This window comes from Triturus cristatus, chromosome 6, assembly GCF_964204655.1.
Source record: "Triturus cristatus chromosome 6, aTriCri1.1, whole genome shotgun sequence".
Lineage (NCBI taxonomy): Eukaryota > Metazoa > Chordata > Amphibia > Caudata > Salamandridae > Triturus > Triturus cristatus.
Window position 1 is genome coordinate 232,792,891 of NC_140589.1, and position 13,885 is coordinate 232,806,775.

The 13,885-nt window shown below is 52.6% G+C and overlaps 1 pseudogene; it reads right to left on the bottom strand.

Moving 5' to 3' along the window:
• LOC146816699 (putative tRNA(His) guanylyltransferase) overlaps nucleotides 1–13,885 on the bottom strand; it is a 72,872-nt pseudogene that overhangs the window by 19,970 nt on the left and 39,017 nt on the right.

The following is a 13,885-nucleotide window of genomic DNA, read 5'->3' on the forward strand; positions in this document are numbered from 1 at the left end:
CAGGATAGCTTGACTCCAGTGGCGTAGTGAGCACGGGTCCCACGTCTGGGAATACCCATCCCACTTAGGGCGAAAAGCGTTACAACAAACAAATGATGGATGGAATGCTGACAAAGCAGACATTCTCCCCCAGTCAAGAGATCTGGGTTATATCCATCGTTCTTTTGCCCACCACGCCACCCCAGTTTAGACATGGCCATATGCAAATCAGTCTTGACCCTGTGCCTCATAGGAATAGTCCAGCCCGAACTGCCAAGCCATGTCTTCCCTGGACCGGAATCAAGCATCCTAGGACTGGTTTCTGGCTATCAGCCATCATCAGCCAGGATAGCTTGACTCCAGTGGCGTAGTGAGCACGGGTCCCACGTCTGGGAATACCCATCCCACTTAGGGCGAAAAGCGTTACAACAAACAAATGATGGACGGAATGCTGACAATGCAGACATTCTCCCCCAGTCAAGAGATCTGGGTTAAATCCATCGTTCTTTTGCCCACCACGCCACCCCAGTTTAGACATGGCCATATGCAAATCAGTCTTGACCCTGTGCCTCATGGGAACAGTCCAGCCCGAACTGCCAAGCCATGTCTTCCCTGGACCGGAATCAAGCATCCTAGGACCGGTTTCTGGCTATCAGCCGTCATCAGCCAGGATAGCTTGAATCCAGTGGCGTAGTGAGCACGGGTCCCACGTCTGGGAATACCCATTCCACTTAGGGCGAAAAGCGTTACAACAAACAAATGATGGACGGAATGCTGACAATGCAGACATTCTCCCCCAGTCAAGAGATGTGGGTTAAATCCATCGTTCTTTTGCCCACCACGCCACCCCAGTTTAGACATGGCCATATGCAAATCAGTCTTGACCCTGTGCCTCATGGGAACAGTCCAGCCCGAACTGCCAAGCCATGTCTTCCCTGGACCGGAATCAAGCATCCTAGGACCGGTTTCTGGCTATCAGCCGTCATCAGCCAGGATAGCTTGACTCCAGTGGCGTAGTGAGCACGGGTCCCACGTCTGGGAATACCCATCCCACTTAGGGCGAAAAGCGTTACAACAAACAAATGATGGACGGAATGCTGACAATGCAGACATTCTCCCCCAGTCAAGAGATCTGGGTTAAATCCATCGTTCTTTTGCCCACAACGCCACCCCAGTTTAGACATGGCCATATGCAAATCAGTCTTGACCCTGTGCCTCATGGGAACAGTCCAGCCCGAACTGCCAAGCCATGTCTTCCCTGGACCGGAATCAAGCATCCTAGGACCGGTTTCTGGCGATCAGCCGTCATCAGCCAGGATAGCTTGACTCCAGTGGCGTAGTGAGCACGGGTCCCACGTCTGGGAATACCCATCCCACTTAGGGTGAAAAGCGTTACAACAAACAAATGATGGACGGAATGCTGACAATGCAGACATTCTCCCCCAGTCAAGAGATCAGGGTTAAATCCATCGTTCTTTTGCCCACCACGCCACCCCAGTTTAGACATGGCCGTATGCAAATCAGTCTTGACCCTGTGCCTCATGGGAACAGTCCAGCCCGAACTGCCAAGCCATGTCTTCCCTGGACCGGAATCAAGCATCCTAGGACCGGTTTCTGGCTATCAGCCGTCATCAGCCAGGATAGCTTGACTCCAGTGGCGTAGTGAGCACGGGTCCCACGTCTGGGAATACCCATCCCACTTAGGGCGAAAAGCGTTACAACAAACAAATGATGGACGGAATGCTGACAATGCAGATATTCTCCCCCAGTCAAGAGATCTGGGTTAAATCCATCGTTCTTTTGCCCACCACGCCACCCCAGTTTAGACATGGCCATATGCAAATCAGTCTTGACCCTGTGCCTCATGGGAACAGTCCAGCCCGAACTGCCAAGCCATGTCTTCCCTGGACCGGAATCAAGCATCCTAGGACCGGTTTCTGGCTATCAGCCGTCATCAGCCAGGATAGCTTGACTCCAGTGGCGTAGTGAGCACGGGTCCCACGTCTGGGAATACCCATCCCACTTAGGGCGAAAAGCGTTACAACAAACAAATGATGGACGGAATGCTGACAATGCAGACATTCTCCCCCAGTCAAGAGATCTGGGTTAAATCCATCGTTCTTTTGCCCACCACGCCACCCCAGTTTAGACATGGCCATATGCAAATCAGTCTTGACCTGTGCCTCATGGGAACAGTCCAGCCCGAACTGCCAAGCCATGTCTTCCCTGGACCGGAATCAAGCATCCTAGGACGGTTTTCTGGCTATCAGCCGTCATCAGCCAGGATAGCTTGACTCCAGTGGCGTAGTGAGCACGGGTCCCACGTCTGGGAATACCCATCCCACTTAGGGCGAAAAGCGTTACAACAAACAAATGATGGACGGAATGCTGACAATGCAGACATTCTCCCCCAGTCAAGAGATCTGGGTTAAATCCATCGTTCTTTTGCCCACCACGCCACCCCAGTTTAGACATGGCCATATGCAAATCAGTCTTGACCCTGTGCCTCATGGGAACAGTCCAGCCGAACTGCCAAGCCATGTCTTCCCTGGACCGGAATCAAGCATCCTAGGACCGGTTTCTGGCTATCAGCCGTCATCAGCCAGGATAGCTTGACTCCAGTGGCGTAGTGAGCACGGGTCCCACGTCTGGGAATACCAATCCCACTTAGGGCGAAAAGCGTTACAACAAACAAATGATGGACGGAATGCTGACAATGCAGACATTCTCCCCCAGTCAAGAGATCTGGGTTAAATCCATCGTTCTTTTGCCCACCACGCCACCCCAGTTTAGACATGGCCATATGCAAATCAGTCTTGACCCTGTGCCTCATGGGAACAGTCCAGCCCGAACTGCCAAGCCATGTCTTCCCTGGACCGGAATCAAGCATCCTAGGACCGGTTTCTGGCTATCAGCCGTCATCAGCCAGGATAGCTTGACTCCAGTGGCGTAGTGAGCACGGGTCCCACGTCTGGGAATACCCATCCCACTTAGGGCGAAAAGCGTTACAACAAACAAATGATGGACGGATGCTGACAATGCAGACATTCTCCCCCAGTCAAGAGATCTGGGTTAAATCCATCGTTCTTTTGCCCACCACGCCACCCCAGTTTAGACATGGCCATATGCAAATCAGTCTTGACCCTGTGCCTCATGGGAACAGTCCAGCCCGAACTGCCAAGCCATGTCTTCCCTGGACCGGAATCAAGCATCCTAGCACCGGTTTCTAGACTATCAGCCGTCATCAGCCAGGATAGCTTGACTCCAGTGGCGTAGTGAGCACGGGTCCCACGTCTGGGAATACCCATCCCACTTAGGCGAAAAGCGTTACAACAAACAAATGATGGACGGAATGCTGACAATGCAGACATTCTCCCCCAGTCAAGAGATCTGGGTTAAATCCATCGTTCTTTTGCCCACCACGCCACCCCAGTTTAGACATGGCCATATGCAAATCAGTCTTGACCTGTGCCTCATGGGAACAGTCCAGCCCGAACTGCCAAGCCATGTCTTCCTGGACCGGAATCAAGCATCCTAGGATCGGTTTCTAACTATCAGCCGTCATCAGCCAGGATAGCTTGACTCCAGTGGCGTAGTGAGCACGGGTCCCACGTCTGGAATACCCATCCCACTTAGGGCGAAAAGCGTTACAACAAACAAATGATGGACGGAATGCTGACAATGCAGACATTCTCCCCCAGTCAAGAGATCTGGTTAAATCCATCGTTCTTTTGCCCACCACGCCACCCCAGTTTAGACATGGCCATATGCAAATCAGTCTTGACCCTGTGCCTCATGGGAACAGTCCAGCCCGAACTGCCAAGCCATGTCTTCCCTGGACCGGAATCAAGCATCCTAGGACCCGGGTTCTAACTATCAGCCGTCATCAGCCAGGATAGCTGACTCCAGTGGCGTAGTGAGCACGGTCCCACGTCTGGAATACCCATCCCACTTAGGGCGAAAAGCTTACAACAAACAAATGATGGACGGAATGCTGACAATGCAGACATTCTCCCCCAGTCAAGAGATCTGGGTTAAATCCATCGTTCTTTTGCCCACCACGCCACCCCAGTTTAGACATGGCCATATGCAAATCAGTCTTGACCCTGTGCCTCATGGAACAGTCCAGCCCGAACTGCCAGCCATGTCTTCCCTGGACCGGAATCAAGCATCCTAGGACCGGTTTCTAACTATCAGCCGTCATCAGCCAGGATAGCTTGACTCCAGTGGCGTAGTGAGCACGGGTCCCACGTCTGGAATACCCATCCCACTTAGGGCGAAAAGCGTTACAAACAAACAAATGATGGACGGAATGCTGACAATGCAGACATTCTCCCCCAGTCAAGAGATCTGGGTTAAATCCATCGTTCTTTTGCCCACCACGCACCCCAGTTTAGACATGGCCATATGCAAATCAGTCTTGACCCTGTGCCTCATGGGAACAGTCCAGCCCGAACTGCCAAGCCATGTCTTCCCTGGACCGGAATCAAGCATCCTAGGACCGGTTTCTGGCTATCAGCCGTCATCAGCCAGGATAGCTTGACTCCAGTGGCGTAGTGAGCACGGGTCCCACTTCTGGGAATACCCATCCCACTTAGGGCGAAAAGCGTTACAACAAACAAATGATGGACGGAATGCTGACAATGCAGACATTCTCCCCAGTCAAGAGATCTGGGTAAATCCATCGTTCTTTTGCCCACAACGCCACCCCAGTTTAGACATGGCCATATGCAAATCAGTCTTGACCCTGTGCCTCATGGGAACAGTCCAGCCCGAACTGCCAAGCCATGTCTTCCCTGGACCGGAATAAAGCATCCTAGGACCGGTTTCTGGCGATCAGCCGTCATCAGCCAGGATAGCTTGACTCCAGTGGTGTAGTGAGCACGGGTCCACGTCTGGGAACCCATCCCACTTAGGGTGAAAAGAGTTACAACAAACAAATGATGGACGGAATGCTGACAATGCAGACATTCTCCCCCAGTCAAGAGATCTGGGTTAAATCCAATCGTTCTTTTGCCCACCACGCCACCCCAGTTTAGACATGGCCATATGCAAATCAGTCATGACCCTGTGCCTCATGGGAACAGTCCAGCCCGAGAACTGCCAAGCCATGTCTTCCCTGGACCGGAATCAAGCATCCTAGGACCGGTTTCCTGGCTATCAGCCGTCATCAGCCAGGATAGCTTGACTCCAGTGGCGTTAGTGAGCACGGGTCCCACGTCTGGGAATACCCATCCCACTTAGGGCGAAAAGCGTTACAACAAACAAATGATGGACGGAAATGCTGACAATGCAGACATTCTCCCCAGTCAAGAGATCTGGGTTAAATCCATCGTTCTTTTGCCCACCACGCCACCCCAGTTTAGACAGTGGCCGTATGCAAATCCGTCTTGACCCTGTGCCTCATGGGAACAGTCCAGCCCGAACTGCCAAGCCATGTCTTCCCTGGACCGGAATCAAGCATCCTAGGACCGGTTTCTGGCTATCAGCCGTCATCAGCCAGGATAGCTTGACTCCAGTGGCGTAGTGAGCACGGGTCCCACGTCTGGGATACCCATCCCACTTAGGGCGAAAAGAGTTACAACAAACAAATGATGGACGGAATGCTGACAATGCAGACATTCTCCCCAGTCAAGAGATCTGGGTAAATCCATCGTTCTTTTGGCCCACCACGCCACCCCAGTTTAGACATGGCCATATGCAAATCAGTCTTGACCCTGTGCCTCATGGGAACAGTCCAGCCCGAACTGCCAAGCCATGTCTTCCCTGGACCGGAATCAAGCATCCTAGGACCGGTTTCTGGCTATCAGCCGTCATCAGCCCAGGATAGCTTGACTCCAGTGGCGTAGTGAGCACGGGTCCCACGTCTGGGAATACCCATCCCACTTAGGGCGAAAAGCGTTACAACAAACAAATGATGGACGGAATGCTGACAATGCAGACATTCTCCCCAGTCAAGAGATCTGGGTTAATCCATCGTTCTTTTGCCCACCACGCCACCCCAGTTTAGACATGGCCATATGCAAATCAGTCTTGAACCCTGTGCCTCATGGGAACAGTCCAGCCCGAACTGCCAAGCCATGTCTTCCCTGGACCGGAATCAAGCATCCTAGGGGACCGGTTTCTGGCTATCAGCCGTCATCAGCCAGGATAGCTTGACTCCAGTGGCGTAGTGAGCACGGGTCCCACGTCTGGGAATACCCATCCCACTTAGGGCGAAAAGCGTTACAACAAACAAATGATGGACGGAATGCTGACAATGCAGACATTCTCCCCCAGTCAAGAGATCTGGGTTAAATCCATCGTTCTTTTGCCCACCACGCCACCCCAGTTCAGACATGGCCATATGCAAATCAGTCTTGACCCTGTGCCTCATGGGAACAGTCCAGCCCGAACTGCCAAGCCATGTCTTCCCTGGACCGGAATCAAGCATCCTAGGACCGGTTTCTGGCTATCAGCCGTCATCAGCCAGAATAGCTTGACTCCAGTGGCGTAGTGAGCACGGGTCCCACGTCTGGGAATACCCATCCCACTTAGGGCGAAAAGCGTTACAACAAACAAATGATAAACGGTATGCTGACAATGCAGACATTCTCCCCCAGTCAAGAGATCTGGGTTAAATCCATCGTTCTTTTGCCCACCACGCCACCCCAGTTTAGACATGGCCATATGCAAATCAGTCTTGACCCTGTGCCTCATGGGAACAGTCCAGCCCGAACTGCCAAGCCATGTCTTCCCTGGACCGGAATCAAGCATCCTAGGACCGGTTTCTGGCTATCAGCCGTCATCAGCCAGGATAGCTTGACTCCAGTGGCGTAGTGAGCACTGGTCCCACGTCTGGGAATACCCATCCCACTTAGGGCGAAAAGCGTTACAACAAACAAATGATGGACGGAATGCTGACAATGCAGACATTCTCCCCCAGTCAAGAGATCTGGGTTAAATCCACCGTTCTTTTGCCCACCACGCCACCCCAGTTTAGACATGGCCATATGCAAATCAGTCTTGACCCTGTGCCTCATGGGAACAGTCCAGCCCGAACTGCCAAGCCATGTCTTCCCTGGACCGGAATCAAGCATCCTAGGACCGGTTTCTGGCTATCAGCCGTCATCAGCCAGGATAGCTTGACTCCAGTGGCGTAGTGAGCACGGGTCCCACGTCTGGGAATACCCATCCCACTTAGGGCGAAAAGCGTTACAACAAACAAATGATGGACGGAATGCTGACAATGCAGACATTCTCCCCCAGTCAAGAGATCTGGGTTAAATCCATCGTTCTTTTGCCCACCACGCCACCCCAGTTTAGACATGGCCATATGCAAATCAGTCTTGACCCTGTGCCTCATGGGAACAGTCCAGCCCGAACTGCCAAGCCATGTCTTCCCTGGACCGGTATCAAGCATCCTAGGACCAATTTCTGGCTATCAGCCGTCATCAGCCAGGATAGCTTGACTCCAGTGGCGTAGTGAGCACGGGTCCCACGTCTGGGAATACCCATCCCACTTAGGGCGAAAAGCGTTACAACAAACAAATGATGGACGGAATGCTGACAATGCAGACATTCTCCCCCAGTCAAGAGATCTGGGTTAAATCCATCGTTCTTTTGCCCACCACGCCACCCCAGTTTAGACATGGCCATATGCAAATCAGTCTTGACCCTGTGCCTCATGGGAACTGTCCAGCCCGAACTGCCAAGCCATGTCTTCCCTGGACCGGAATCAAGCATCCTAGGACTGGTTTCTGGCTATCAGCCGTCATCAGCCAGGATAGCTTGACTCCAGTGGCGTAGTGAGCACGGGTCCCACGTCTGGGAATACCCATCCCACTTAGGGCGAAAAGCGTTACAACAAACAAATGATCGACGGAATGCTGACAATGCAGACATTCTCCCCCAGTCAAGAGATCTGGGTTAAATCCATCGTTCTTTTGCCCACCACGCCACCCCAGTTTAGACATGGCCATATGCAAATCAGTCTTGACCCTGTGCCTCATGGGAACAGTCCAGCCCGAACTGCCAAGCCATGTCTTCCCTGGACCGGAATCAAGCATCCTAGGACCGGTTTCTGGCTATCAGCCGTCATCAGCCAGGATAGCTTGACTCCAGTGGCGTAGTGAGCACGGGTCCCACGTCTGGGAATACCCATCCCACTTAGGGCGAAAAGCGTTACAACAAACAAATGATGGACGGAATGCTGACAATGCAGACATTCTCCCCCAGTCAAGAGATCTGGGTTAAATCCATTGTTCTTTTGCCCACCACGCCACCCCAGTTTAGACATGGCCATATGCAAATCAGTCTTGACCCTGTGCCTCATGGGAACAGTCCAGCCCGAACTGCCAAGCCATGTCTTCCCTGGACCGGAATCAAGCATCCTAGGACCGGTTTCTGGCTATCAGCCGTCATCAGCCAGGATAGCTTGACTCCAGTCGCGTAGTGAGCACGGGTCCCACGTCTGGGAATACCCATCCCACTTAGGGCGAAAAGCGTTACAACAAACAAATGAGGGACGGAATGCTGACAATGCAGACATTCTCCCCCAGTCAAGAGATCTGGGTTAAATCCATCGTTCTTTTGCCCACCACGCCACCCCAGTTTAGACATGGCCATATGCAAATCAGTCTTGACCCTGTGCCTCATGGGAACAGTCCAGCCCGAACTGCCAAGCCATGTTTTCCCTGGACCGGAATCAAGCATCCTAGGACCGGTTTCTGGCTATCAGCCGTCATCAGCCAGGATAGCGCGACTCCAGTGGCGTAGTGAGCACGGGTCCCACGTCTGGGAATACCCATCCCACTTAGGGCAAAAAGCGTTACAACAAACAAATGATGGACGGAATGCTGACAATGCAGACATTCTCCCCCAGTCAAGAGATCTGGGTTAAATCCATCGTTCTTTTGCCCACCACGCCACCCCAGTTTAGACATGGCCATATGCAAATCAGTCTTGACCCTGTGCCTCATGGGAACAGTGCAGCCCGAACTGCCAAGCCATGTCTTCCCTGGACCGGAATCAAGCATCCTAGGACCGGTTTCTGGCTATCAGCCGTCATCAGCCAGGATAGCTTGACTCCAGTGGCGTAGTGAGCACGGGTCCCACGTCTGGGAATACCCATCCCACTTAGGGCGAAAAGCGTTACAACAAACAAATGATGGACGGAATGCTGACAATGCAGACATTCTCCCCCAGTCAAGAGATATGGGTTAAATCCATCGTTCTTTTGCCCACCACGCCACCCCAGTTTCGACATGGCCATATGCAAATCAGTCTTGACCCTGTGCCTCATGGGAACAGTCCAGCCCGAACTGCCAAGCCATGTCTTCCCTGGACCGGAATCAAGCATCCTAGGACCGGTTTCTGGCTATCAGCCGTCATCAGCCAGGATAGCTTGACTCCAGTGGCGTAGTGAGCACGGGTCCCACGTCTGGGAATACCCATCCCACTTAGGGCGAAAAGCGTTACAACAAACAAATGATGGACGGAATGCTGACAATGCAGACATTCTCCCCCAGTCAAGAGATCTGGGTTAAATCCATCGTTCTTTTGCCCACCACGCCACCCCAGTTTAGACATGGCCATATGCAAATCAGTCTTGACCCTGTGCCTCATGGGAACAGTCCAGCCCGAACTGCCAAGCCATGTCTTCCCTGGACCGGAATCAAGCATCCTAGGACCGGTTTCTGGCTATCAGCCGTCATCAGCCAGGATAGCTTGACTCCAGTGGGGTAGTGAGCACGGGTCCCACGTCTGGGAATACCCATCCCACTTAGGGCGAAAAGCGTTACAACAAACAAATGATGGACGGAATGCTGACAATGCAGACATTCTCCCCCAGTCAAGAGATCTGGGTTAAATCCATCGTTCTTTTGCCCACCACGCCACCCCAGTTTAGACATGGCCATATGCAAATCAGTCTTGACCCTGTGCCTCATGGGAACAGTCCAGCCCGAACTGCCAAGCCATGTCTTCCCTGGACCGGAATCAAGCATCCTAGGACCGGTTTCTGGCTATCAGCCGTCATCAGCCAGGATAGCTTGACTCCAGTGGCATAGTGAGCACGGGTCCCACGTCTGGGAATACCCATCCCACTTAGGGCGAAAAGCGTTACAACAAACAAATGATGGATGGAATGCTGACAAAGCAGACATTCTCCCCCAGTCAAGAGATCTGGGTTATATCCATCGTTCTTTTGCCCACCACGCCACCCCAGTTTAGACATGGCCATATGCAAATCAGTCTTGACCCTGTGCCTCATAGGAATAGTCCAGCCCGAACTGCCAAGCCATGTCTTCCCTGGACCGGAATCAAGCATCCTAGGACTGGTTTCTGGCTATCAGCCATCATCAGCCAGGATAGCTTGACTCCAGTGGCGTAGTGAGCACGGGTCCCACGTCTGGGAATACCCATCCCACTTAGGGCGAAAAGCGTTACAACAAACAAATGATGGACGGAATGCTGACAATGCAGACATTCTCCCCCAGTCAAGAGATCTGGGTTAAATCCATCGTTCTTTTGCCCACCACGCCACCCCAGTTTAGACATGGCCATATGCAAATCAGTCTTGACCCTGTGCCTCATGGGAACAGTCCAGCCCGAACTGCCAAGCCATGTCTTCCCTGGACCGGAATCAAGCATCCTAGGACCGGTTTCTGGCTATCAGCCGTCATCAGCCAGGATAGCTTGAATCCAGTGGCGTAGTGAGCACGGGTCCCACGTCTGGGAATACCCATTCCACTTAGGGCGAAAAGCGTTACAACAAACAAATGATGGACGGAATGCTGACAATGCAGACATTCTCCCCCAGTCAAGAGATGTGGGTTAAATCCATCGTTCTTTTGCCCACCACGCCACCCCAGTTTAGACATGGCCATATGCAAATCAGTCTTGACCCTGTGCCTCATGGGAACAGTCCAGCCCGAACTGCCAAGCCATGTCTTCCCTGGACCGGAATCAAGCATCCTAGGACCGGTTTCTGGCTATCAGCCGTCATCAGCCAGGATAGCTTGACTCCAGTGGCGTAGTGAGCACGGGTCCCACGTCTGGGAATACCCATCCCACTTAGGGCGAAAAGCGTTACAACAAACAAATGATGGACGGAATGCTGACAATGCAGACATTCTCCCCCAGTCAAGAGATCTGGGTTAAATCCATCGTTCTTTTGCCCACAACGCCACCCCAGTTTAGACATGGCCATATGCAAATCAGTCTTGACCCTGTGCCTCATGGGAACAGTCCAGCCCGAACTGCCAAGCCATGTCTTCCCTGGACCGGAATCAAGCATCCTAGGACCGGTTTCTGGCGATCAGCCGTCATCAGCCAGGATAGCTTGACTCCAGTGGCGTAGTGAGCACGGGTCCCACGTCTGGGAATACCCATCCCACTTAGGGTGAAAAGCGTTACAACAAACAAATGATGGACGGAATGCTGACAATGCAGACATTCTCCCCCAGTCAAGAGATCAGGGTTAAATCCATCGTTCTTTTGCCCACCACGCCACCCCAGTTTAGACATGGCCGTATGCAAATCAGTCTTGACCCTGTGCCTCATGGGAACAGTCCAGCCCGAACTGCCAAGCCATGTCTTCCCTGGACCGGAATCAAGCATCCTAGGACCGGTTTCTGGCTATCAGCCGTCATCAGCCAGGATAGCTTGACTCCAGTGGCGTAGTGAGCACGGGTCCCACGTCTGGGAATACCCATCCCACTTAGGGCGAAAAGCGTTACAACAAACAAATGATGGACGGAATGCTGACAATGCAGATATTCTCCCCCAGTCAAGAGATCTGGGTTAAATCCATCGTTCTTTTGCCCACCACGCCACCCCAGTTTAGACATGGCCATATGCAAATCAGTCTTGACCCTGTGCCTCATGGGAACAGTCCAGCCCGAACTGCCAAGCCATGTCTTCCCTGGACCGGAATCAAGCATCCTAGGACCGGTTTCTGGCTATCAGCCGTCATCAGCCAGGATAGCTTGACTCCAGTGGCGTAGTGAGCACGGGTCCCACGTCTGGGAATACCCATCCCACTTAGGGCGAAAAGCGTTACAACAAACAAATGATGGACGGAATGCTGACAATGCAGACATTCTCCCCCAGTCAAGAGATCTGGGTTAAATCCATCGTTCTTTTGCCCACCACGCCACCCCAGTTTAGACATGGCCATATGCAAATCAGTCTTGACCCTGTGCCTCATGGGAACAGTCCAGCCCGAACTGCCAAGCCATGTCTTCCCTGGACCGGAATCAAGCATCCTAGGACCGGTTTCTGGCTATCAGCCGTCATCAGCCAGGATAGCTTGACTCCAGTGGCGTAGTGAGCACGGGTCCCACGTCTGGGAATACCCATCCCACTTAGGGCGAAAAGCGTTACAACAAACAAATGATGGACGGAATGCTGACAATGCAGACATTCTCCCCCAGTCAAGAGATCTGGGTTAAATCCATCGTTCTTTTGCCCACCACGCCACCCCAGTTTAGACATGGCCATATGCAAATCAGTCTTGACCCTGTGCCTCATGGGAACAGTCCAGCCCGAACTGCCAAGCCATGTCTTCCCTGGACCGGAATCAAGCATCCTAGGACCGGTTTCTGGCTATCAGCCGTCATCAGCCAGGATAGCTTGACTCCAGTGGCGTAGTGAGCACGGGTCCCACGTCTGGGAATACCAATCCCACTTAGGGCGAAAAGCGTTACAACAAACAAATGATGGACGGAATGCTGACAATGCAGACATTCTCCCCCAGTCAAGAGATCTGGGTTAAATCCATCGTTCTTTTGCCCACCACGCCACCCCAGTTTAGACATGGCCATATGCAAATCAGTCTTGACCCTGTGCCTCATGGGAACAGTCCAGCCCGAACTGCCAAGCCATGTCTTCCCTGGACCGGAATCAAGCATCCTAGGACCGGTTTCTGGCTATCAGCCGTCATCAGCCAGGATAGCTTGACTCCAGTGGCGTAGTGAGCACGGGTCCCACGTCTGGGAATACCCATCCCACTTAGGGCGAAAAGCGTTACAACAAACAAATGATGGACGGAATGCTGACAATGCAGACATTCTCCCCCAGTCAAGAGATCTGGGTTAAATCCATCGTTCTTTTGCCCACCACGCCACCCCAGTTTAGACATGGCCATATGCAAATCAGTCTTGACCCTGTGCCTCATGGGAACAGTCCAGCCCGAACTGCCAAGCCATGTCTTCCCTGGACCGGAATCAAGCATCCTAGCACCGGTTTCTAACTATCAGCCGTCATCAGCCAGGATAGCTTGACTCCAGTGGCGTAGTGAGCACGGGTCCCACGTCTGGGAATACCCATCCCACTTAGGGCGAAAAGCGTTACAACAAACAAATGATGGACGGAATGCTGACAATGCAGACATTCTCCCCCAGTCAAGAGATCTGGGTTAAATCCATCGTTCTTTTGCCCACCACGCCACCCCAGTTTAGACATGGCCATATGCAAATCAGTCTTGACCCTGTGCCTCATGGGAACAGTCCAGCCCGAACTGCCAAGCCATGTCTTCCCTGGACCGGAATCAAGCATCCTAGGATCGGTTTCTAACTATCAGCCGTCATCAGCCAGGATAGCTTGACTCCAGTGGCGTAGTGAGCACGGGTCCCACGTCTGGGAATACCCATCCCACTTAGGGCGAAAAGCGTTACAACAAACAAATGATGGACGGAATGCTGACAATGCAGACATTCTCCCCCAGTCAAGAGATCTGGGTTAAATCCATCGTTCTTTTGCCCACCACGCCACCCCAGTTTAGACATGGCCATATGCAAATCAGTCTTGACCCTGTGCCTCATGGGAACAGTCCAGCCCGAACTGCCAAGCCATGTCTTCCCTGGACCGGAATCAAGCATCCTAGGACCGGTTTCTAACTATCAGCCGTCATCAGCCAGGATAG